We start from the raw sequence: 25807 nt of genomic DNA, 5'->3' as shown, positions 1-25807 counted from the left end.
AAGAAGAAGATGATTGCATATTTCAACAGCTTCAAAAAAAAGATAGCACCCATTCGCCACCGAATGATCCTTCCTCACCAACTTGTCAATAGTGAGGATGCACTCCCTCCCAGCTTCCCAAGTAAAAAAAAGCAATCCTCGGAGGCGCATTAATATTCCAAATTTGTTTGTCAGGAAAACTCGGTCTATTATCCTCTTTGGACATCAAGTAATTGTAGAATGATTTTACAGAAAAAGTGTCATTTTTCCTGAATTTCCAAATAGTCTTATTGTTACATGTATCCAAATGGACATCCATGAGCACTTGTAGTAGCCTTGTATACTCGTCAATCTCTCAGTTTTCAAATTTCTAACCAAATCAATATCTCACCACTCCTCCCATCCCTCCCCTTAAATACCTCCTCCACCACCACATTCTTCATTGCCGCTAAATTATAAACACTTAAAAATTGACATTTCAGGCTGCCCCTCCCTAACCATTCATCATCCCAAAAATTAATAATGCTGCCCCTCCCTAACCATTCATCATCCCAAAAATTAATAATGCTGCCCCTCCCAACCTTCCACTTAATACCCTCCAAGAACTTCTCCCTCCCCGAGCAAATACTCTTCGAAAGACTCATCCCATGAGGCCTAACTAACCTCCTATCTCTCCCTTTCCCACCATGTCCCCCCACCTCGCCTCGCTAACTCTACACCATAGCAGCCCCTCTTCCATACAACCTCTCCATAACCACTTCCCCACAAAGCTTTGTTTAAATCCACTAAAGACCGAAGCCTCAATCCCCTCCTCCCCTTAGGCAATTTCACATCTTCCCACCTAACCAAATGATATTTTCGGTTACTATCATCATCCCCACCCAAAAAAAACGACACCGAATACTCTCTAACTTCTTAACAATTTGTACCGAGATAGTTAGAGCTGACAAGTAATAAATATAGAGGTTTGAAAGGGTACTTTTGATAAGAGTCGGCCGCCCCCCTTTCGAAACGAAGTATCTTTTCCATCCCGCAAGTCTTCTCTCAAATAATTCGATCATCAGATCCCAAGATTTTACATCTTTATATTTAACACCCAAAGGAAGACCCAAATATTTAATTAACAATTAACAATCTTACAACCAAGAGTTAAAGCTAACCTATCACCATTCCCCTTACTCCTTAATATCACTAATTCAAACTTCTGTAAACTGATATTTAACCTAGAAACCGCTTGAAAGCACAAAAGAATACATCTCAAGTTCAATATCATCTCCTCCTTCGATTGATAGAAAATCAAGGTATTGTCACCAAAGAATAAATGAGTTATTTCCAGTTGCCCCCCACCCCTCCCAACCTTGATCCCTCTAATCAAGTTCTCCTCCCTGACTTTCTCGAGGATCTTATTCAATGCTTACATGACAATAATAAACAATAGTAGAGATAATAGGTCGCCTTGTCTCAACCCTCGAGAAGCCCTGAAGAAAGTCGACGAACCACTATTGACCATAATCGCAAAGGAAGCCGTCGTAATGCAAACTTTTATCCACTTCCTCCACTTCTTGCCAAAACCCAACCTCCCTAGCATGTAATCAACAAACCCCCAACACATATGGTCATACGCCTTTAATATCCGATTTACATAAAACTCCTTCCTTCCCCCCCAACAACCTCATCGACCACCTCACTAGCCATTAATACTGCATCTAAAATCTATCTACCCCCGCCAAATGCATATTGACTCTCACCAATCACCTCCCCTAACACCCGAGTCAATCTTCTAGCTAGAACTTTAGAAATGAGTTTATAAATGCACCCAACCAAGCTGATAAGTCTAAATTGTCTAATATCAATATCAGTAGCACTCTCCACCTTAGGAATAAGTACAATAAATGTTGAATTAAAAAATTTCACAAAAGTGTAAAATTGGTGTAATTCTATGAAGATATTCATTAAGTCTTCCTTAACTAAACGCCAAAACTCCTACAGAAAATTCATATTAAAACCATCCAGATCTAGGGCTATATCCCCATTACAACTACTAAGGCAATCAAAGATCTGCTCTTTAGAAAACTATTCCTCAAGGAATTGCTTGTTGATCTCACTAATATGCTTAAAATGAAGCTCATCCAACCTCGATCTCATCAAAAACTCTTTTGTGTACAATTTTTGAAAGAAACTAATAGCTCCCTCCCTCAATCTATCATTACCCGAAACACAATCATTACCAACTTGCAGTTCTTCAGCATAATTGTTTCTTCTCCCATGGCTAGCAAGACTATGAAAATACCTAGTGTTACGATCCCCTTCTGCAATCCATTCCTCTGTAGCTTTCTATTTCCAAGAGATTTCCTCCTTACATAATCTGTTAGCCAACTCTGCCCTAACCACCTCCCACCTCTCCCTTTTCTCCCTCAAAAGCCCACCCCACCCTCCCCATCTTCTTTGTCCAAAGCCTCTAACTCCTCTAGCAACTTGCTAGTACCCTCCTCCACCTACCCCTCTCCTCCCCCACCTACTCTTTAATAGTTGATTTCACCGCCATTAATTTTTTTGCTACCCGAAAACTAGACTTACCTGACACCTCCTCCTCTCTCCACACCCTCTTCACCACTCTCCTAAAACCCGCCCCTCAACCACCTAATTGTCTAGCCTGAACGGAACTGGCACCCATTATATCCCATCCGACAGAATGCAAATCAGAAAATGATTCAATACAATACGTTATAGTACTTTCTGACAGATACCTGTAGAATCAACAAAAATCTCATTAGAGATTAAAAATCGATCGATCCTCAAACACGCCGATGGATCCCTCCCGCTCATCCAAGTCCTCCTCCCTCCCATCAAAGATAGGTCAACCAGACCCAGTGAATCAATCGAATCCCTAAATTCCTCCGCACTACTCCTAGAGAATTGGTTCCCCGTTCTCTCCCTCCTCCTTAACACTAAATTAAAGTCCCCTACCCCCACCCGTTTCCCGCCCCAAACCCTTTTACAAGCCTCCATCTCCCTCCATAAATCCCCTCTCTCAACTCTTGTGCCCCTACAATATATCCCTGTAAAAAACCACTGTAAATTCCCACCACAACAATCAAAGAGACATGATATAGAATAGTCCCCCAAAATCACATCTCTACAAGTAATGTGATCCTCTCTCCACATCACTAAGATATCGCCCGTTGTCTCAATCGTCCGAATACACTTCCAACCAATCTCCTTTATCTTCCACAAGCTGCGGATAATCCCAATATCAATCTCTTCCATTTTAGTTTTTTGGAAGCAGCAAACATCTGGTTTCCACCATTTCAAACATCCCCTAATCACCGTTCTCTTTTTTTTATCATTTAACCCTCTTACATTTCACAAATAATTTTTTCACTCATCATTTCTTCCTTTCACTTACCCCCTCCCCCTGTTGTCTCTCATTTTGCCTTTATAATTAATTGAAACTTGCAGCCTTCTTAACTCCCTAGCTCTCCCCTCCCCAGATTTCTTTTTCACCTTTTCCCCCACCACTCCCCCATTGTTGTTTTCCATTCTTCTTCTCTCTATTTCAAGAAAAAGTCCAATAATTTCTCCTCCAAACCGACAAGAGACACCCCAACCATCTAACTAATTTTCTAAATATTTTCGATAACCCAAACAGGTATTCTTTCAACCTCCATGTTGTCTCCCCTCCCACTCTCTTCAAACTCAGTAATACAATCATCAAAATCCTCCTCAACCCCCATTAAAGCTAACTCATTACCTTCCTTTGCTAAACAGACTTGTGTGCGCTCCATTCCGCCATCTGAACTACCGCTGACACCCTCTGGAACAAGATCGCAGCCCTTCCCATCGCACCCTCCCTCCCTTTCCTCAGACATTGTCATATATTCACCAATCACCATCTAACCCTTGCTCGCCATGCTGGAAACGCCATCACAGACCCCCTCCTCCTGCCTCTCACCCTCTCTAGCGACCACTCCTGCCTCCTCCTTCGAAGCCCGATTTTCCATCTTTTTCTCCCCTCTGCTTCATTTTTTCTTCCTCAATTTTTCCTTCCTAAACCGGTTCAAAAATTTCGGTCAGGCTGTGGTTCACAGGTCCCGAAACCAACCGGTCATTTGGGCTTGTGTTGGATCTGTGTCTGTGTGGGCCGAGTACGTCGATCTACTTCCCTTTCTCCAGCCAAGAAAACCTCCGGCCCACTCTCAATCCATTTCTCCATCCCATCAGCCCATTGGGCCCTCTTTTTAACTCTAATTTCCCAAAACGACGAAACCCACCTGCGTTTTGGAGCACTCTCGATCCACCTCGACTCGAAGCGGTTTGAATGTCAGATGATCCAAACGACCTGCCACTCCTCTATTTTGATTGGAGCCAGATCTTCTTACAGGTACAGATCTTTCTTGCCCTACCTAGCGCGATTCCAACACTGCTCTTCTGAGGACATCCACAGTCGTCTCTTTCTCTTTCCTATTAACCTAATCTCCGTTTCTTCTCCACAACAAGGACAACTTATAAAAAATGCTCTAGATACTAAATATTTTTTCAGAACCTCACCGATCTCCTGCCCCGCCATCATTCTCCCTCTCCCCTTTAGCCATTATGGTTCCACCAACTCGGCTCCTTGAACTTCGTATATGGATTCCATGAACTGCCACCACCCGGACACCTTGTCCCCTTCTGGAATGAAGATTCATTTAAAGTCCCTTTTTCCATCAATGGGACCTTCATATAGCTCCAGGACCTTCTCTCCCCTAATCCCACTCAAGGCTATCCATAATGTCTGCTCCCCACTCCTCCAATTCCTTCCCCAGCCGCCTTTCCATTTCTCCCAATGGAACTCCCGTAAACTACCTATAAGCTACTCAGCATCCCTTTTTCGGAAATAATTCTTCCCCATTCACGAAGACTCTCAGTCCTTCCCCCTCTCCCTTGATGTTGAAAGTTTTTTACCCTATCCTCATAAATCTCCAATTACTCGTAAACATTGTTAGATGTAAAGACTCCGTCGCGTCTGTGATGACGACGAAGGAGACACAGTTACTTTCACACTCAGTTACACAGTCTTTACAAGTTAAACTTACATTCACAAGTTTTGTTATTTTCTAGTTGTTAACACTTTTTTTTAAAATAAAAAGTGTGATGTATATATTGACATGGTACCAAAAAAGGAGATACCACCCATGTATAAAAAGATTTACAAAAGAGTTAGTTTGTCAATAACATTCTTAGAATTCTCATCTCTAATAATGTTATCACTTAATAAAAAGTTCCAAAATAATGTATCAATCTATCTCTTAATATATACAACCCTAACTTTTTTCTTTCAAAAGTTCTATTTCTCTCTTTCCAAAGAACCCAAAAAATGGTCAATGAAATCAATTTAGAAAATTTCTTTTATACCTAACTCTTCCCACGCCCAAATTTTTCCACAAATAGAACCCGCCATCACCTAATTGATACCCAATAAACCATAAATCATGTTCCACAGACCATACGCCGTAAGACATCACAGCAGTAAATGATTATAAGATTCCTCCCGCATTCATACAAAGACAGTATCTATTGACTAAAATTTGTCCTCTGGATCTCAACTTGTCAATGGTTAAGATGCTCTCCCTAAAAGCTTCCCGAGCAAATACCACAATTCTAATGGGCACCTTAACATTGTAAATTTGCTTTACTGGGAAGTTTGCTAATACTTAATTGAAATATAAAATATAAAATATCATTAAGTATAAGCACTAATGAGATATAAATCCATGTACAAAAATATTTACAAATGAGTCAATATCTATGAATTCTCCGAAATTCTCAATGGAGTATAAAGGTTGACCCAATACACAAAAACCAAAGTCTGAAACCAAGCTATTTTAATTTGATCCATATCTTTTTCCACATTGTCAAAAATCCTCCTATTCCTTTCTTTCCATTAAGACCCAAAATATTGTCATTGGTATTAGCGCCAATTATTTTCTCCTCTCAATAATACTCATCGAAGCTCAAATTCCATTCCTCACACTATCCGCCATAACCCAACTATACCCCAAAATCCTATAAGCCATTATCCATAGACTGTATGCCACGGGAAACTGAAGGAGGATGTGATCACAGGTCTCTTCCACGCTCTTATATAGACAATACTGGTTTACCATGATATTCCCCCTTCTCATTAGTTTGTTTATGGTTAAAATATGACATGTTTTCCAAACAAAACAAAACCGGTCCTAAGAGGTGCTTTAACCTTGCAAACTTGCCTAAAAGGGAAACTACTCTCAATAACTACAACCTTAGTTAACTACCTGTAAAAAAAGCCAACAATGAAGCTTCTTGTAGTGCTAATGGACTATACAGATTGATCATAATTCTCGTCAAGAGATGGAATACAAGAAACTAAAAAGCGCTTCATATTCATTAATTCCCCAATTGTTAAGGTTTCCAAAACCTCCACATGCCATGTTCTACCTCCTGCTCTATCTTTGTAGCCCTCTTTAACCAAACTATGAAGCGCTTTTAAAGTTTCTTTTAAAGTTTTCCCTTCATCCACACATCCCCCCAAAAACCAATTCTATCCCCATTCCCAATTCTCCATTTAATACATTCTCGAAACCCATCTCTTCCCATATTGTCTTCTTCTCTAGCCCTTTTCCACGTGGCCTAGCAAACAACCCTGGAAACCTTCCCTTATCTATTGTACCAAATTTTGTCTCAATTACTCTCCTCCAAAATATGTCCATTTCTTTCATAAATCTCCACGTCCATTTCTATTGAAGTGTCATGTTCATCTCCATTATAGATCTCAAACCCAAACCTCTCTGCTTTAGTGGTCTTTTAAACACCTCCCATGCCACCAAATGCAATTTCCTCTTCTCCTCTAAGTCTCTCCATAAAAATCTGTGTTGAATTGCTACCATCTTCTTAGCAATGCTCGCTAGTATTGTTAACAAGAACGTGGTAAATCAATAAATTGGATAATGCACTTTTGATGAGTGTTAGGCGCCAACTTTAAAACAGGAGATTTCTTTTCCATCTAGTAAGTCTTTGCTAAAATCTTTCCACTTCGTGATCCCAAGTTTTCACATCTTTGTAATTTGCACCGAGTGGCATCTCTAGATACTTAATTGGCAATTCCACCACCTTACATCCTGAGGCCCTTGCTAAGTTAGTAGTTTTTTTTTTTAAAATAAAAAGTATGTGTATGTAATAATATTAGCACCAAGAGAGTGTCACCCACATACAAAATTATTTACAAATCAATTAGATTATCTAGAAGGTTCCCTAACTTTAAAGATGAATTAACATAGTGGCCCTCGAACAAAAAACCAAGGGTCTGAAACCATCTATTTTTAAGTAAATCATGGCCATCAACATCATCAATCCCCTCAAAAGCCCTTTTGTTAGTAGGATAACTTCTGCTTAATTCCTCTTACTCCCCCATACCCTTCCAAGTCTAAATTTCATGTCTCATCAAGCCCGTAGGCATCCAACTAATGCCAAGTATGTTGTAGATCGTGGTCCAAAGTCTATAAACCACTAGACACTATGGAAGCAGATGATTACAATTTTCCTCTGTCCTCTTACATAGGTAGCAAGCCTTCACCAAAATTTTACCTCTTCTTTGGAGTTTTCCAATAATAAGAATGCAATCCCTACTAGCTTCCCATACAAAAAACGAAATACAAGATGGAACTTTTGTCTTCCAAATCTGCTTATATGGGATATTGCAACTAGAGTCATCGTGCTTAAAAAGCTGGTTGTAGAAGAATTTAACAGTGAAATCACCCTCCTTAGTCTGGTTCCACACAGGGACGTCACTACTCTCACCAAGAGTGACCTAAGAAAGCATACCAAGTAGTCTCTCATACCCAATTGCCCAGTCATTCAGCAGTCTTTCAACTAAAATCTACAACTCTCTCACTCCTCCAGCGCCCACCACAAAGGTCTCACATATATTGATCTCCTTTTTTTAAGTGATTGCATAAATTTGCAGATATTGCATGCATATAGGGCCTCCCGCCAACCATGGATCCTCCCAAAATCTATCCCCCAGTCCTACCTTCCAACTGATGTACCTCTGAAAATGTGCTCTGCCCTAATTGATATTCTTCCATAAACCCTTCCCATGCGGCAATCTGATATCCTCACATATCTTGCCAAGCTAGTAGTGTTGTTCCTACTTCCCAATCTCACCAGTTTAGACTTTAAGAGGCTAATACTAAGACCAGACACAGCTTGGAAACAAATCAGGATGCATCTTAGAATGAGAAGTGCACTTTCCTTGGATTTACAGAAAACCAAAGTGTCATCCACAAAAAAGTAGATGTGTTAGCTCCTCGAGCACCTCCCCTTTCTCCCACCTTAAGACCTCCAAATAAACTCACCTCCTTTGCTCTCACAATCATTATGTTTAAAAGCTTCCATAACCATAACGAACAAAAGTGTAGATCGTAGATCATCTTGTCTGAGACCTCTCGAAGTCTAAAAGAAAGTGGATAGACCCCTGTTTACCATCACCACGAAAGACGTGGTTGTAATGCACAATTTAATCTATTTTCGCCATTTATCACCAAAACTCGTTCTCGTTAGCATACAATCTACGACACTCCAATTGACGTGGTCATAAGCCTTCTTCATATTAAGTTTACACAGAATTCCATCTCTATTTCTAAACACAAGATCATCCATACCTTGTTTGTCACTAGAACCACACCCTTAATCTATCTTCCTTCAACAAAAGCATGTGCACATTCCCCAATCACTTTATCCAAACTTTTATCATTCGCTTGGCTAAAACCTCGTAATCAGTTTACAAATACATCCCAGTAGGCTTATTGCTTTGAACCCTTTGATTATCACTCCTCTTTCTAATTGCTAGCTAATTTATGGATATGTTGTTGTTAGTAAACATGCATGGACTAAGACTAGCAAAATTCAAGAAAATTTTAACAGTAAAAAAAAGTGTGTTCCTTCACCATGTATCTTGGAATGGTTCGAATGAGAAATCGTCCATCACATACACCAAATATGTATTAGTGTTTGAGCATACCTTGTACTGGTGACCTTAACCAAATCTCATCCTTGATCTTCAAGCTTAACCTCCTTCACTTAGCCCTTTTTAAACCTCTTCCTGGTCGTTTCTTGGTTTTCTTGCCTTCGGTGAACACCCTTGATTGAGATCTTGATCATCTCTGCCTATAGAAATCTATGTCAGCAGTTTGTAAAAAATCCATATTTTGTGCATTAATCACCTAAATATCATGTTTACACAATTACAAAATTACCACCTTAACACCTTTTATTATTTTCCTTAAAATGAATTACTGAATAAAAATCTAAAAGCAATTCGATATTGTTTTATATTTTTTACTTACTTTATATACTTATATTGGTGCCCTATTGTAGTTTTAGTTAAAGGGCTGCATTGTTGGCTATTGTGAGATTTTATTTCAGTTCAGTTACATGAGTTCTAGAATTTTGTCCTCAAAGAAACTGATGTGAAAAAAGAAGCTCTTTTTACAAATCAAGAGGCTTGTTGTAGGTTCTAGAAACATCTATATATTACCTTCCCTCAATTGACAGTTTATAGCAGGGTAGAAAAGAAAATATTTTTCTATTGATTCATTAAATGTCCCCTCAATTGACAAAAAGTGCTAAGGTCTACCTTTGGGTTAATAAAAACTTTTTATTCCCGCACAAAAGGCATTGTATGTAATCCAGAAACATCACTATGGGTGTTTGAGGGTTTAACTCTTTCCTTTAACATGGTTGAGGATTTATGGTCTCAGGCCTTGGATATTCTCAGAGGGTTATTCACTTATTAAAATTTGGGATACGTTTTTATTTAAAACTTTTTATTCCCGCACAAAAGGCATTGTATGTAATCCAGAAACATCACTATGGGTGTTTGAGGGTTTAACTCTTTCCTTTAACATGGTTGAGGATTTATGGTCTCAGGCCTTGGATATTCTCAGAGGGTTATTCACTTATTAAAATTTGGGATACGTTTTTATTTAAAACTTTTTATTCCCGCACAAAAGGCATTGTATGTAATCCAGAAACATCACTATGGGTGTTTGAGGGTTTAACTCTTTCCTTTAACATGGTTGAGGATTTATGGTCTCAGGCCTTGGATATTCTCAGAGGGTTATTCACTTATTAAAATTTGGGATACGTTTTTATTTTGAATGGCGTGTAAAATTTAGTACAGTGGCGTTTACTTGTTGCCTTACCAAAGTAAATATCTGTTCTTTTTTATAAAAAAAAATTCACTGTTTTCTACAAGGAAAAATGACCAAGAAATTCTCTCAAATCTAGTTGATGATAATGATCAACTTGATGAAGTTTATAGGCATCTAAAAGCTAAAGACTTCACTTGGCCAAATGGCTTGACATTTTTATGGATAGCACCAGAATGTTAAGAGGTTTGGTTTTTGACAAGAAAGAACTCGTTAAAGAGTGGATGCAGCCCTAATACAGAACATTATATGAAACTAAGATCAAATTCGTAAGATAATCAAGATGAAAACAATGCCTCCCAGATATCTTGCTGTATTGAATAGATAGCTCTTAACAAAAAAGGGAAAAGAGCAAAAAAAAACAAAGGATCTGAAACCAAACCTTCCAAAAAAAAAACTCTATGAAAAAGAATAACAAACATCCTTTAATGCTTTCTATTTCTTTCCTTCCAAACAACTCATAAAGTAACCAAAAGAGTACCAAAACTGCTTTTCCTTTCCTTCATCCCCGGAGATACCTTGCCACAGATCATCCGCCACGAAACCAGCCATGACCTGTTCCACTTTTAGTAGGTTCAAATATAATTGAGCACAAACTGTACAAGACAGTGCATCTTAGTAACAGATAATCCAGAGGTCTCGGCAACAGTCTTGCATGGACAACATCCATACACCACAATCTTGCCATGTTTGATGAAACTATCAACAGTAAGAATTGGTCCACAGGCAGTTCCCAAGCAAAAGCAACTCTTGGAGACATTTTTCGTCGAAATCTACTTCCAAGGAAAAGGGGAAGGACCAGCAGAAGGTTAGGTGATTTGATGTTAAAATGACTTCACCAAGAAAGACTTTTTAGATCCGAGCTTCCGAAGAATTTCATCCCCCTTGAGTCAGAAATTTCCGAGAAATTTCATCCTCCCTTGAATCAGAAATTTCATCCTCCCTTGAGTAGGAACTCTCCGTTCTTTCACTTCTATGCAATAACCAAATATAATCCTCTTATTCCCAGTCATTGAAGTTTTTTAAATCCTCCACCTCTGACACCAACAACCGCTGAGAAAAAGAATAGACCATGAGAACATCTTTCTTTTTCCAAGCAAAACAAATTGGGAAATTGTATGCAAAGAGGAGAAGGGCCATACTGCATTTTATCCCAGTACTGAACTCCCTTCTCGCTTCCCCACCTCAGACTGGATACAAACCTCAAACTCTTCCCAATCTCCACTAATCCACCTCCATAGACTAGCACCACAGGGACTCCTATCCATTTTAGTCATCCAACCCCTCTCCTAATCACTTTTCACACAGACAACCAGATTAATCATGTATTTTCAGAGCCGTTTACCAAGAAGTGCTCTCATTAAGTATACCAAACACTTGATATCAAGTCCACCTAAATTCAATGAAAGTGTGACTACATCTCACATCATCAAACGGAATCTTCTTGGCTTGTCAGAATCACCCCAGGAAAAACGATATTGGATAGCACATAAGCATAGACCTATTCAAATCCCACAGGGATAAAAGTTGAGAAAATCTTTAAAAAAAAATATGATGATACTTTCTTCATTTCTTTTTTTGAAATAAAAGTATAGAAATGTATCATAAGAGACTTCAAAGGGACGTCACCCATGTACAAGGAAGAATTTACAGATCTATGAGAATATTAACAATAGATCCAAAATCATCTACACGATCAAAATTGTGACCAAGAATATTTGATCCAAAATAGTGAAGTCATTTGCCTTTGATAGTAACAAAATCAGTTTCTAATCCATCAAAATTCTTCTGTTTCTCTCCTTCCAAATAAACCAGAAGACAGTCAAGGGAATAATTTTGAGTTGCTTGTTTTTCAATTTGATCCCTTCCCAGGCAAGAAGTTCATTTTGGACAGAGCCAGGCATGACCCAGTGAATACCAAGGAGGTTGAATATCATAGAGCAGAGCATGTGGGTGATAGAGCAATGCACAAGGAGGTGATGACAAGTTTCTGTGTTCTGTTTGCACATGGGGCATCTGTAGGCAAGGCTGCACCCCCTTTTCATTAGGCTATCAAGAGTGAGGATTGGAACCTTAGTACCTTCCCAGGCAAAAAAAAAAAAAAAAGAAGCTCTTTGGGGGGGGGTTAGATATCCAGAGAATTTTGCTAGGGAAATCGATCAAAACAGCAGGAGAATTGACAAGGGAGTTATAGAAGGTTCTGACTGAAAACAAACCATTCTTGCGTAGGTTCCAACAGAGTTTGTCGTCGGCATTATTGAGCGGGAAGCTGGACAGTAGGTGCAAAATGTTTTCTTTCTTCATTTATAGTGAAACATTTTTAGGGAAAGAACATTAATCAATATTTTTTTATCAAAAGGTTCGACACACTGTATTCCTTTTTTTTTTCAAGTCATTTAGATTTTTGCTTTTTTTATGTGGATTCCTTGTGCACCTAAACATCTTTAGATAATCTTCTTTCTCTAATAACTTTTGCCTCAAAACAGATGTTACTGAAATTTTATTCTAGTTCTTTAAGACATTGATTTTACAAGCTGAACTTGACATTCCCAATCGTTGTCATTTTTTTATCTAAAAAACAATTGCCATTTTCATTGTTAGCTAACACATCTTATGTGTGATTATAAGTGAACATGTATGGGGCAAGCACAAAATTGAAAGGTTTTGATTAACATTAAACAAAACAGAACTTTCTAATAATAGATCTTGGAACAATTGGAATAAACAATCATTCATCAGACACATCAAATATATAATCAGATTTTGAACGTACCTTACATCAATTATAAGCTTAGCCAACTCTCCTCCTAGACTCTTAGGCTTGAGATCATTTCCTATATACTTGGTCGAACCACTACTTTGATGGTTTTTTTTGTTTTCTTGCAACAACTCTCTTGACTAGGATCTCAATGTCCTATGTTTGCTCCTTCAAGTGTAAACTTAGTCTTCTTGGCAATGGCTCTTACCGTTAACAAATGTTGAAAAAGGAAAACTATTTCTAATGATAAAGCTTAAAAATTTCTAAATCTCCAATGAACTTTTGAGACATTCTCAACCTTTCGGGTGGATATGATTGCTCCCTACAAACCAAATGACTGCTAATAACAAAAAGGAACATAAATTTAGACATTATTGGAGGATGCACTTTGCTAAAACATGAATTAGACATTCTTGAGAGCTCTTGGCGGCCAAATCTTACATTTACTTTAATCTTGAATTTATGTATTTTGTTTCAACTCTTGAAACATAATACATCGAGGATGCTAAGTTCTAATCTCGTTGGACTTTGGAAGAAGGATTTTAATCTATTACAACAACCATGTAGGTTCTGCAATGGCTGTCATTTCTTCAAAGAAGAAGATTTGGAGCTAATCAAATTCTCAGTTTACCTTTTAATTGGACACCATAAATTAGGTCAAGATTAAATTAAATATTGTCTCATACGATCCACTTATTTAAGAATAACCTATTTAATTAAATTTGGACCTAATTAAATCTCAGAGGCTGAATCAAGTTACTCTTAAATTAAGCTATAAACATATAATTAAATGGTACCCAATTAAGGCCACTATAAAGCTAGCACTTAAAATAATTATTTAGATGATAAGATCTAAGACAAAAATTAATTAAGTAACTTGGAGTACTGTATCATGCCTTAAACTCATGTAGGATACATTTCTCGAACAAATACATAGGCACATATATCTAATTTAACTGTTAACTAAATTCTTATTTGAATATTCATTAATCTCATTAAATAAAACCTAAAACTTGTTCAGGATTAATCTCTTCATTACACAACAAATAAAATTTACTTCAGATAAAGTACGTGCACCATTAGGTTCATTGTCAAGTTAGTCAATCTTATTGATGTATAATCAAACAATTTAATTATATAACACCAAAATACCTTTTAGTCCTCAATAGAATTCATTGATCACATCAATAAATTTAAGTGAACCAAGAGACTATTGTCTATCTAGCCAAGCGTCAGTGTTTGCTTCTGCTTTTACGGTCAAAAAATAGAATCTTGCCAAAGTATTAAAAGTAAAAGGCTTGAGTTAAAAGTATAATTTATCTTTCTCTCTTGATAAAGATAAAACAAAAAATTGGAAACATATATTTTTTATATGTAGCTCTTGTTATAGAAGTAGAATAATATTTTGAAAAGTACATCTATTAATTTTATATTTCATTAATTTATTAGTTTACAATTTAAAATATATATATAACAATAATTAATTACTAATAAGTATATTATTATAAATTATTAAGATAATGCTATTTTAAATTCTCTTGCATGTTGATGCATGCCAAATCCCTTCTATTCAGGTAGATCCTCAACATTATTAGGCTTCTCTAAATACTTCACGCACGTCAAATTATAAAAGATACAAGAAGCTAAACTAAGGAAGAGAATAAATTTATTACAAGAAGTTAAACTAAGGGAGGGGTCTGAGAGTGGGCGGATGAAAGGGACACGTTGCAGGAAGGTGTCAGCATTTCAGTCGGCCGTATTGGCCGACCAACAGGAGATGATGATGGATGCAGATGGAACGAAATTTGTGCTAATCGAAAAGAAGTCGTTTGATTTGGTGAGTGAGGGCAAGAACTTGAAAGGGCTAAGGATTAGTGAAAATGGGAGAGGCTTCTGGGTCTCAATTTTGCTGGAATAAGAAGTCAAATGGTTATTGGAGGCATTGGAAGACTTTTATTGGAGGAAGGGAGGGAAATAGTGGGGGAAGAACAAGGTCAGTCGGGGTTACAAGTTATGTATTGCTTTGGGTTGGCACAGAAGCAAAAGGTAATTGGTTTTGTCCGAGATCAAAGGAAGAATGTGAAACGTATTTTCATCCCAGATGGACAGGAGGAAAGAGAGTAGTGGCAAATCATGCAATCGGTCTTTGAGTCAACAAGATGAGAAATCATCAATCCTAACAGAAAGGGGAAGAAATAGTCAAGGAAGAGAAGGTAAAGAGTTTGGAGGTGAGAGTAAACACCGAGGAAATCGGAATCCTACAATGTCCTCACTGTCATTCAGAGTTTTTTACCTCCGCTGAGGTGAAGGAATAGTTCGTGGCGGCAATGAAGAAGCGGGATGCGAAAGGAGAGCAGGCATGGCAAAAGAGGTCCAATAGTGATCTGGGTCTGGCGAACTTTGAATTTCGAATCGGCCCAAGTCTCATTTGGCATCAAGATCTTTTAGCCTCTACCGATGCTCTTTAGGAGAAGTTCTTTATTACGAAGTTTGTGCTTGTGCATAATAAGTGAACCACTCGAATGGAAGAGGTTTTGGCCTTTGAAACCGAATGAATAAAAACTAAATTAACAATATGAATTGCATAAAGTTTCAAGTTATGAATGACAGCAAGGTCAAGTTCTAGATTGATTGTTAATGCTTGGGTAGACTTTTGAAAAACATGCATCTCTAAATGCTTTAATTAAAACACACAGAGTCAAAGATTAGGGAATGTTAGGAGGGGTTTGATGGCAATATTCAAGAAATGATCTCTTCTTCCTAATCTTGATGATTGAAAAGTTGGCCAACCTTCTTTCAATGTCAAAGTCAGCAAGCACGCAGCCTTTTCTAGAGGTCATCCCTGTTTGGAAAATCAACGGAAGCGGGAATTCTCAACGAAGTCCTACTAACATAATTTTTTCGATGAGATTCTAGATTGTTTCCCATGAAACATGCATGTAAAACTAGTTTCTCTATATATTGCTAATGCAAAAAGGATGATTTTTTTTTATAAAAAAGGAAGAAATGATACAATCAAGGAGAAAAAGACATCCTCAACATGATACTACATGAGTAAGCGATAAACAAAGAAATGCAAACAAACAATGGCCTAATATCAAGAGATAAAAGCTTCTCAGTTGCGGTGGAGATCAGTGATGCTTGTCGTAGAAGCAGCCCCATCATTGAAAACCCTACACTTCCTTGAAAGCCAAATACAACATAATCCTGCAAAAAGAACCCTTCTTCAGGCTGGTTTAGCCCTTTCAGCCACCCTCTCTCCTTTAATATGACAGCTCATGAAAATCTCAACTGTAAGAGAAGTCATCCAATATATGCCAAAAGCCTTTATCATTTTGTCCAAAACTTTCAACTTGTCTCACAATGTAAAAATAAGTATGAACGTGTCTCTCCCCCCACAAAACACATCACACATATGTTCAGAGACAAAGTAATGTGAGGTTAATAGACTTGGAGCATATCGTTTAACTTCATATGGATGGCGGTCCACAAGAAAACCTTGACTTATGAAGGAACAAGAGATTTAGAAAACACTTTGGCCTTGAAAAGTAGGTTATGGTTTGGTCTTTTTAAAAAAAAAATAAAAGTGAGAAATGTTATCCACAAAGATATCAAGAGAATATTGTCCGCATACAAAATAGTTACATATCTATCAAGTTATCAATAACCAAGTCAATGTCTTCCCAATCATGAACATCATTATCTAACAAGACAGCCCAGTAATAAATGGTAGCACGTTTCCTCTTTAGCTTTATAAAAATAGCATCTATTCACAGTAGTGTTTCCTTTTCTCTTTAACATGTCAAGAGTCAAAATACTATCTTTTGCTGCCTCCCAAGCAAAAAAAGTTACTCTGGGTGGTGCCTTTGTCTTCCAAATTAGCTTGAAAGGTGCAATCATGTTCAGTGTCCCTTCCTTGTTTGCATAATCTGTTATAAAACGACTTAACCGAGAAGCCCCTGTTAACATCCAGTTTCCAGAGCCTCTCATCTTTATTTGTTAGTCAATCTTGTGTTATCCAAACAGAGCAATAGATCTTCAATCTCCCAATCTTGCAGATTTCTCTTTACCTTAACACTCCAGGTTCTATCACCTCTCACAGATCCATAAGCCTTCTCCACCTTAACCTCCTTATCACTAACAATCGCAAAAATTCTAGAAAAACAATCTTTTAACTTGAAGTCACCCTCCCACTCATCATGCCAAAAGCTTATTTCTTCCTCATTCCCAACCTTCCAACCCACAGTTCAGAAACTCTTTGTTGTCGTCCCTCATTTTCCTCCAAAGACTCTTACCATGCAGTCTGAATCTCCCCCTCCTATCCCTCTCCTTATTCCAAATCCCCCATCTCCCAGTCACCACCTTCCTCCACATCTTCTCTTTCTGGTGAGAAACCTCCACAACCATTTCCCATGTAGAGCATTGTTAATTTTCTTAATGGATCTTAAACCCAATCCCCCCTCCCTCACACTTTTCTTTACCTCCTCCCGTCTAACTAGATGATATTTTCTATCCCCCTCTTCATTTCCCCAAAAAAAACTTACATTGGATCTTTTCAAGTTTTGTAGCAATGCTAGTCGGGATGGTTAAAATTGAGAGATAATAAATTGGTAGATTAGCTAGAGTACTCTTGATCAAAGTGAGCTTTCCTCCTTCTGATAGGTAGTTTCTCTTCCAACCCACCAACCTCCAATCGAACAATTCCACAATAGGATCCCAAGTATTGACATCTTTATATTTGGCCCTAAGTGGCAATCCTAAGCATTTGATTAGTAACATTGATACTTTGCATCCCAAAGCCCTTGCCAAACTCTTCTCATCCCCCCATCACCAATCCTAATCAATTCCGTTTTCCCCACATTAATCTTAAGCCCAAACACCATTTAGAAACAAAGTAGAACACACCTCAAGTATAACAAGGCATGGATATTCGCTTCACAAAAAATAAGTGTATCATTCGCAAAAAATAAATAAAACGCCCTCACCCTTGACTCCCCTCTCCCCACCACGATTTCTTTCAACAAACTCAGTTCCCCAGCCCTATCCATCAATCTGCTAAATGCTTGCATAACAGTAATAAAAAGTAGAGGCGATAAAGGGTCACCTTGACGGAGTCCTCTGAAAGCCTTAAAGAATTTCGAAGGCCCCATTAACCAATACAACAAAAAGATGTAATAGAAATGCAGTTCATGACCTATTTCCTCCTTTTGCTCCCAAACCCCATCCTCTCCAGCATATAGTTTACAAAATCCCAACTAATATGGTCGTAAGTCTTCTCCATATCAATTTTACATATAATAACATCTTTTTTCTGACCAACTAAATCATCCACAATTTCATTTGCAATCATCACAGCGTCTAAGATCCGTCTACCCTCCACAAATGCATTCTGATTTTCTCCAATAACCTCACCAAGCATCTTGGACATCATTTTCGCCAACACCTTTGAAATTAGTTTGTACACACTGCTCTTAAGACTTATAGGTCTGAAGTCTTTAATCTTTTTTGCCCCCACAACCTTAGGGATAATGACCAAAAAAGAAGTGTTAATTGAGTAGACAAAAGAGCCCGCTCTATAAAAATCATTGAAAACCACTATCACATCCTTCTTGCTCACCTCCCAATAGTCTTGATAAAATTTCAAATTAAACCCGTCTGGCCCCGGTGCCTTCTCCCCATTACAATCCTTTAGGCAAACTCTGATTTCCTCTTCCATGAAAGGTGTTTCCAGCCCCTTTCTACTTTCTTCACTTAACTGCTTAAAAACTAAGCCCTCCAGCCTCAATCTAACACACTCCTCCTTGCTGAACAGATTCTGGAAGAAAGATTTGGCTTTCTCCCTCATTGCCTCGATAAAACTAAGTTCTTCCACATAATTATTTTTTCTTCTAAGTTAGCCAAACTGTGGAAATATTTTGTGTTCCTATTCCTTTCCTTCAACCATTTCTCTCTAGCTTTTTGTCTCCATGAGATACCTCCATATTCATAATGGTTGCAATGTCCCCTTTTAAAGACTTCCTCCTAGCCCGACCCTCTTCATCTAATCTGCCCTCTGATTCCTTACTATCCAGATCAGCATCTCCTTGAAATTTTCACTAATTTTTCTTTCTATCTTCCCTTCCTCTTCGCTGGTGTATTTTTTGATTTCCTCCTTCGAGGCTTTTAATTTTGCAGCAAAGATGAAGCTAGCCGTCCTTTTCACTGCTCCCAACCAGATTCCTGAAACCCTCCACCTTCAACCATTTATTGGTAGGCCTAAACAGTCTTGATATGAGGTGTATGAAGAAGGATTTACATGTGTATATGCCTGAAGATCCCAAGGTCCATGTTCTAGTATCAAGAGGGGATGTTATTCGGATAGGCTCCAAGAGGTCCAAAGGGTTTAGCATTTCAGAAGCCTCCCCGTCCAAAAAGTGACGGTAAATGTGAAAATTACAGGTTATATTCCTCTATATGCCAAAAATAAAGTGTGAGTTAGTAATGTTCATGTCTCGTGGACAAACTATAAATGCGTGGAAATTTAGTAGCTAACAACTGATCGCCCTTCTAAGTATCCTCCAAGAATTTGGCTCCACAGCTATTTATTTCCTAAGCATTATGCTTGCAGGAGGTTACCGAATGATTGACTTTCTTTTAACATCAGCTCTTAATTCTACCTTGATCAGGACGTTATTTGACAATCTCTTCAACCAATCAACTTCGAGTTTTTAATTCTTTAAGCTTCTATACATACTCAATTACTGATATGTTGCAATAGCCTAAAGTATAAGTTTGGTCATGAAGGTCGCAAAATAGTGGGAAGGTAAATACTTTTCACCAAGAATGACTTTCATCTCTTCCCATGTTTCAATTGTTAATTGTCTCCTTCTTGTTATCCTCTCATCAATAATGTACCACAATATTTTTGGAAATTCAAACTCTTCGTGCATCTGAAATATCATATAAGTTGAAGTATTCTTCTATTGAATTAAGGCAATCAAGAAAGCAATTGGTATCTCTTCTTCCGTCAAAATCAAGAGTTTCAAACTTTACCCTTCTGTTAACATGTCCGATGTTATCTTCAGCATGTCTTCTATCAGCAGTTTGAGCAACTTCTATAATTTTCAATTGACAGATGTACTTATATTATGTGCAGATCTTCACACAACAAGTCTTCTTACGGAATTCCAACACATCCTCTTCAAAAGGAGCATTTGCCTTGTATCCACTCACATTATTCCATCAAAAATAAATTTAACTTTTTTCTTAGTTTGTTTCTCCTTTTTCATTCCTATTCTTTTGTTATTTTTATGAATAGAAATAAATACAAAAAAAAGAAAAAAGATTGAAAGATAAAACCTAATTCCTATTCCCTTTTCAACAGCATATGATGGTAAAAGAACCTAAAAGACACCCACTTTCATCAACTTTAATGAAGACAAATGATGTTATACCATGGGAATAAACCACAAAATACCATAAGAACATTAAGGAAGAACCAGATAAATGAAAATCAATTAGTCAATAGATGATATAGTAAATACTGAATACTGAATAATAAGACAGGTGAAAGTCCAAACAGAAACAAAAGGAACAGTGGATTGAAAATTATAATAATCCTTCCTCACATGCAACTTTTAGAAATGCCAATGACCCAGTAATGTTTAAATCGATATCCTATTTACCAGTAATCTACTATTTGTATCTAAAAAAAAAACGAAACTGACTAAATCACCTTTGAACTAAAGTAATACATCTAGAAAGTGAACCAGCCTCAAGCAAACCTCTGACTTTTCTGAACAAAATCCTTGCAACTAAGCGATAAATTAAACTCAAGTGCTGTCAGCGATCAATTCTAAAAGTGGAATAAGTAATAGGAGATCTCTACCGCTGAACTTAAAAGTGCAATATCTAGCATTCTGGATATAATTATAGTCCTCACCTCCTATTGAAAAGAAAACCAATGCTACTACATAATCAACAGAGAATAAACACTGCAAACAAATATAAATTTACTGAAACATTCAATTAAATTCACATTTCATGTATTCATACTGCCTCAAATATACTGTATAATATGCTAAAAGAACTTAAACTAAAGTCATTGGAAATTAATATATATATATATATAGATATTTAGGTATTAAGATTATACCTAATGATTATCAGGCTCAGATCCTCCTGTTCCTCCTTGCTTCTTCAGTCTTCCCTTGCTCCAGATTCTTCACAGACGCACCTCTCCTTCTCAAACAGCTCATGCTTTTTTTCGTTCCATCTTGCATTAGAAAACTACCCCCTATTCGTCTGCTTCTCTGGAACCCAAATCCTCCCCTTTCGTTCTCGACCTCCTCAAGAAGCCCCTTATTCTTCTGAACTCCACGTGGTCTCTCACTTGAATCACACTCTCCCAGCCCAGAAATAAGCCCTCTAACTACAATCCTTTCATGTTCGCTTCTTCTTGCGTAGCCGCGCCTTTCTTTACCTTCTTCTCCCTTTCTCGCCTCGAGTCAACCATCCTCTTATAATGCCTTTTCCTAATTTCATGTACCGTTTCTCTTTTTTCCTCAATCATGCCAGAAGCAAGGGCTTCCGCTTTGATGTTTCATATCTTCTCTCTTTCCTTGGCTTGCTACTTCATTATCAGTTTCCATTTTCAGCTTTTTCTCTTTCTTCCTCGCACAGAACCTTTAAACCAATCTCTTTCTTCTCTTCTGTCGAGTTTTTTCCCTCAGCTTTGCCACTGTCTCTTTGCCCGGGCATATCTCTTCCTTCTGCTCCGTCATCGCCTCCTGCAAGCTTCCCCTTCATCTCTTTCGGTTAACACAGAAAAAAATTGAAAGGAGACGAAAATGTTTCTGGTTTTGAGGAAATAGGCTTAGGACGTTGGTTATATACGCTATGGGCTAAAGTTGGCTGAAACGACAAAGCTTCTTATCGTTTAGTTCTTATTAAAATTGAACTATTATTAATGATTGGCGCTCTTCATGTGTGTGTGTGTGTATATATATGTAAGATTTTAACTAAATAATTTTTTATACGTATACCAACATTTTGTAAATTAATTAAAAAACAATTAACTTTTTTGATAATCTAGCTAATGCGATGAATATTACACCCGAATTTATATATATATATATATATATATACAAGTCTCTCAATACACGTATGTGTTTCTTTTCGTTTCTTGAAATATATAATTACTATAATTATATTAAATATATGTGTTCTATTCTTTTAAATTTTTGAAATAAATATACAAAAAATTTAATAAAATTAAATAAAAATTATATGTATCTAATGTGAATAATATAAATTAATTACTTATAGTTATGTTGTTATCACTAATTCATATATTTTCTTTACCTTATATAAATTATAATTTATCATTCTAATATATAATTTTTTATAAAAATAAATAAATATTTTATAGATTAAAATCTTATTAGTTATATTAATTTATTCTATTATTATTATATATTTTATAATTAAATATATCATATAATATATCTTAATGATCATAAATTTAAATACAGATTGTTTCTATATAATAATTAGAGCATTATTAATTATAATAATTTACTCATATCATTATTAAATATTTGATTATTAAATATATGTTTTTATATATTTCTAGTTCTTATATTATTTGTTTTTGTTCGATTTAGTATTTATCTTGATTTTACATCAAATTTATTTTTTTTACATTAGTGATCTACTAATACTATTAATAACAGTGTTATAAGTTTAAACAAATGATTGTTATTTGGATGATTAATTTTTTATAATAGATACTACGTAACATCTGATATGATAAATATTTATAAAATATTTAAATTATTTTAAAAAATAAAAAATCAAAATTATTTCATTTTTCATTCATCCAACATTTTTTATTATTTTCTTTTACAAATATAAAAATAATAATATAAATTCTATAAATTGTAAAAAAAAAAATACCAAAACGTTATAAATGAAGTCATTTAACTTTTAAAATGAATACTTTAAAAATATACATCAAGCTCATTCTCGGACATATCCAATCGATTAATCCAACACCTTTGATCTCTTTCTACCCCCAAATACTTAACCATACATTTCTTGCACAACTCCCCCATGTGTGACATCTCACCATACATCTTATCATCACTCATTCCTTATGCTGTGCCAAAAAATCCTTGTGAATTATCTATTTAATGGGTTTGTTTTGTCAATGTGCAGCAGATGATGAGTGCATCATAATTGGCCACAAGTTCGCATTACAGACATTAATTAGGAGTTCGTCGATTGCATCAACAACATCTAAGGAGAAGATGGTGTCAGCATTAATTACAACAATGGCACAATAGTAATATTAAATTATGTCGAGATGGTTGAGGTCAATGTTAATGTCGATGATGAGAGTAAGAGCAACAAGAGACACATGGTATCAACAAGGACAATGAAGTTGTCAAAGGAGAGGATGGCCTTGTCAAAATGAGAATGGTTGCCAAAGAATATGAATGTTAGTGGATGTTTTAGAAGCATGACTTTAGGGAGTGTGGGAGATAAAGTGTTTTGATCCATTTATGATTGAAATTTTCAAAAGATATTACATATATGATTGATATTATTTATATTATTCTTTTGTATTTGGATAAAAATTAACTAAAATAAAATAAGAGAAAGTTTTGGAAAAAATAAAATTACAAATAATTTTTATTTTAGTTTTTAAAATAAATTGTATATTTTTTGTCACATCATATATCATATCAGATAATATATAACATCTTATCTAAAAAATTAACAAATAAAATAATATTACATGTATAAGCTGGTAATATGTGACATAATCGTTAATAGTGTTAGTGGTTATTACCACAGATTGACTAATTAAATAATATCAAATATTAAAACTTGTGACATGTTATGCAATCATTAATAATATAGTGTTCATTGACAAATATGAACTAATTATAACATTATTTGAAAGTACATGAACTAATTTATGTAACACCCAAATAATTTCAGCATTTTGTTATTATTTTTATTATTTTTATTTATTTAGTTTAATTTTTTTTTTAAAAAAGCCACGTCAGCAGCTACGTCAGCGGTCCAGTCAGCAGCTCTGGCCAACCAGGACCTGCCGCGTGGCAAGACCACGTCGACCAGGGAACGGGCCACGTGGGCGATCCGCGTGCGCGCGATCGGACGGCCCAAATGCGTCCCCGCGCGCACGGACAGTCCAGAACAAGCGTGCGCACGGACGGCCCAAATTTCATCAAAATGGACGGCTGAGATCAAAATGCAAAAGGGTATAAATAGAACCCCCACACCTGACCACAAAAACCCAAGCCGCCTGCCCTCGCCGGAGAAGACGAACCAGACGCCCGAAGGAGCCGGCCGCCGCCACCCGCCGCCGCACCAGGGAGTTTTCCGACCACCGATCGAGGTAAATTTCATACCCCCGACTCGTTTTTCCACGATGAGTTCCCCTGTGGCCAAATCGGAGCCAAAATCCCGGCCAAACGGCCGGAAAACACGGCCAAAACCCAGCGGCGCCGCCGCGCCCCTCCTCAGTTTTTGCCTCCGATGAGGCCCTTTCTGACCTCCGTTTGATGCAATTTTTATATCACCGTGATCACCATTCTTTTCTCTACAGGTTTTTCCACGCTGAGTTCCCCTGTGGCCAAATCGGAGCCAAAATCCCGGCCAAACGGCCAGAAAACACGGCCAAAACCCAGCGGCGCCGCCGCACCCCTCCTCGGTTTTTGCCTCCGATGAGGCCCTTTCTGACCTCCGTTTGATGCAATTTTTATATCACCGTGATCACCATTCTTTTCTCTACAGGTTGATCGGAGCCGAATCACCAAAACACGAACCTCGCCGGAGAGCCGCCGCACCCGAGAGCACCGCCGCCGGTAAGCTTCGGTTTTTCGCAATTTTTTGGCCCCCCGAGGGCCCTAGGGTTGTTTTATCACAGGGACCGATGTAAGTGTGGCCGAATTCGGCCAGAAACGGCCGAAAACGGCCAACCCGAGGCGAATCGCCGCCGCAAGCGGCGGCGCCGTCGCCGGAGCAAGGCGGAGCCGCCGTGCCATAATTGCAATATTGGCCGAAAGGGGCCCTGGGTCTAATTTGGGATTTTTTGGAACACGTGCAGGTACCAGTAGTGCGTTTCAGTTCCCCGGAAAAAATTCAGAGAAAATTAGGGACAACCTGTAGGCGCACTGTGGAGCCGTGTTCAAACCCCAAAATGAGTAAGGACCCCTCACCCTATTTCCTATCACGGTATTAAGTTCAATAATGATAAAACGGTATTTCTTGAATTAATGAATATGTGAAATTACTTAAGGTCGCTAATGGAGCCCGAGTCTAGTGTGTTTATCGGTTAACTGTTATTTGGCCTATTTTATAGTTTTAAATGCAGTATGAGGTCTGATGTTTTTATTTAATAGTTTCGTGTGCATATTTTACTGTTTTATTGATTGTGGGTTGAATGACTGAGAAACCGATGCTGTATGTTGTCTTGTTTGGCATAAATTACTGTTTTGCTTGTTTGTGTGTGAATTGATGATGCTGACTGAGGAAAAGGGGAATGAAAGGTTATGTAAATTGATAATTGTATAATGTGATCAGCCTGACTAGATATCCTGGGAGATGGTGGACGGACCGGGTCCGTAGGGAACCCTACCAAGATTGTGGTCTCTCATACCGGACGGGGTATGGAGACCCTATGTGTTTTGGCGCCCATACCAGACGGGGTATGGGGACGGCCGGTTTCACCCTCATACTGGACGGGGTATTGAGGTTTATATTTTTGACGCCCATACCGGACGGAGTATGGGGACGGCCCTGAAATCTGATTACAAGTGTTAAGGGTTCACGG

The 25807-nt window shown here is 37.5% G+C and overlaps 1 protein-coding gene across 3 annotated transcripts in view; it reads right to left on the bottom strand.

Annotated features, from left to right (window-relative positions):
• Positions 1 to 21820, bottom strand: part of LOC110808916 (uncharacterized) — a 44396-nt gene extending 22576 nt beyond the window's left edge. The window contains exons 1-2 of one of the 3 annotated variants that reach the window (XM_088219036.1): positions 21098 to 21820; positions 9017 to 9162 (exon numbers count right to left, since the gene is read on the bottom strand). The gene's annotated coding sequence lies outside the window, so the exon portion shown is untranslated. The remainder of the gene's footprint in view (positions 1 to 9016; positions 9163 to 21097) is intronic. The other 2 variants (XM_088219038.1, XM_088219037.1) reach the window with 2 other exon arrangements.
• Positions 21821 to 25807: the final 3987 nt, after the last annotated feature.

Source organism: Carica papaya, chromosome 4 (genome assembly GCF_054855325.1).
Source record: "Carica papaya isolate Zhongbai chromosome 4, ASM5485532v1, whole genome shotgun sequence".
Lineage (NCBI taxonomy): Eukaryota > Viridiplantae > Streptophyta > Magnoliopsida > Brassicales > Caricaceae > Carica > Carica papaya.
Note: the sequence above shows the minus strand (reverse complement) of the source record. Positions and strands in the feature narration are given on the sequence as shown.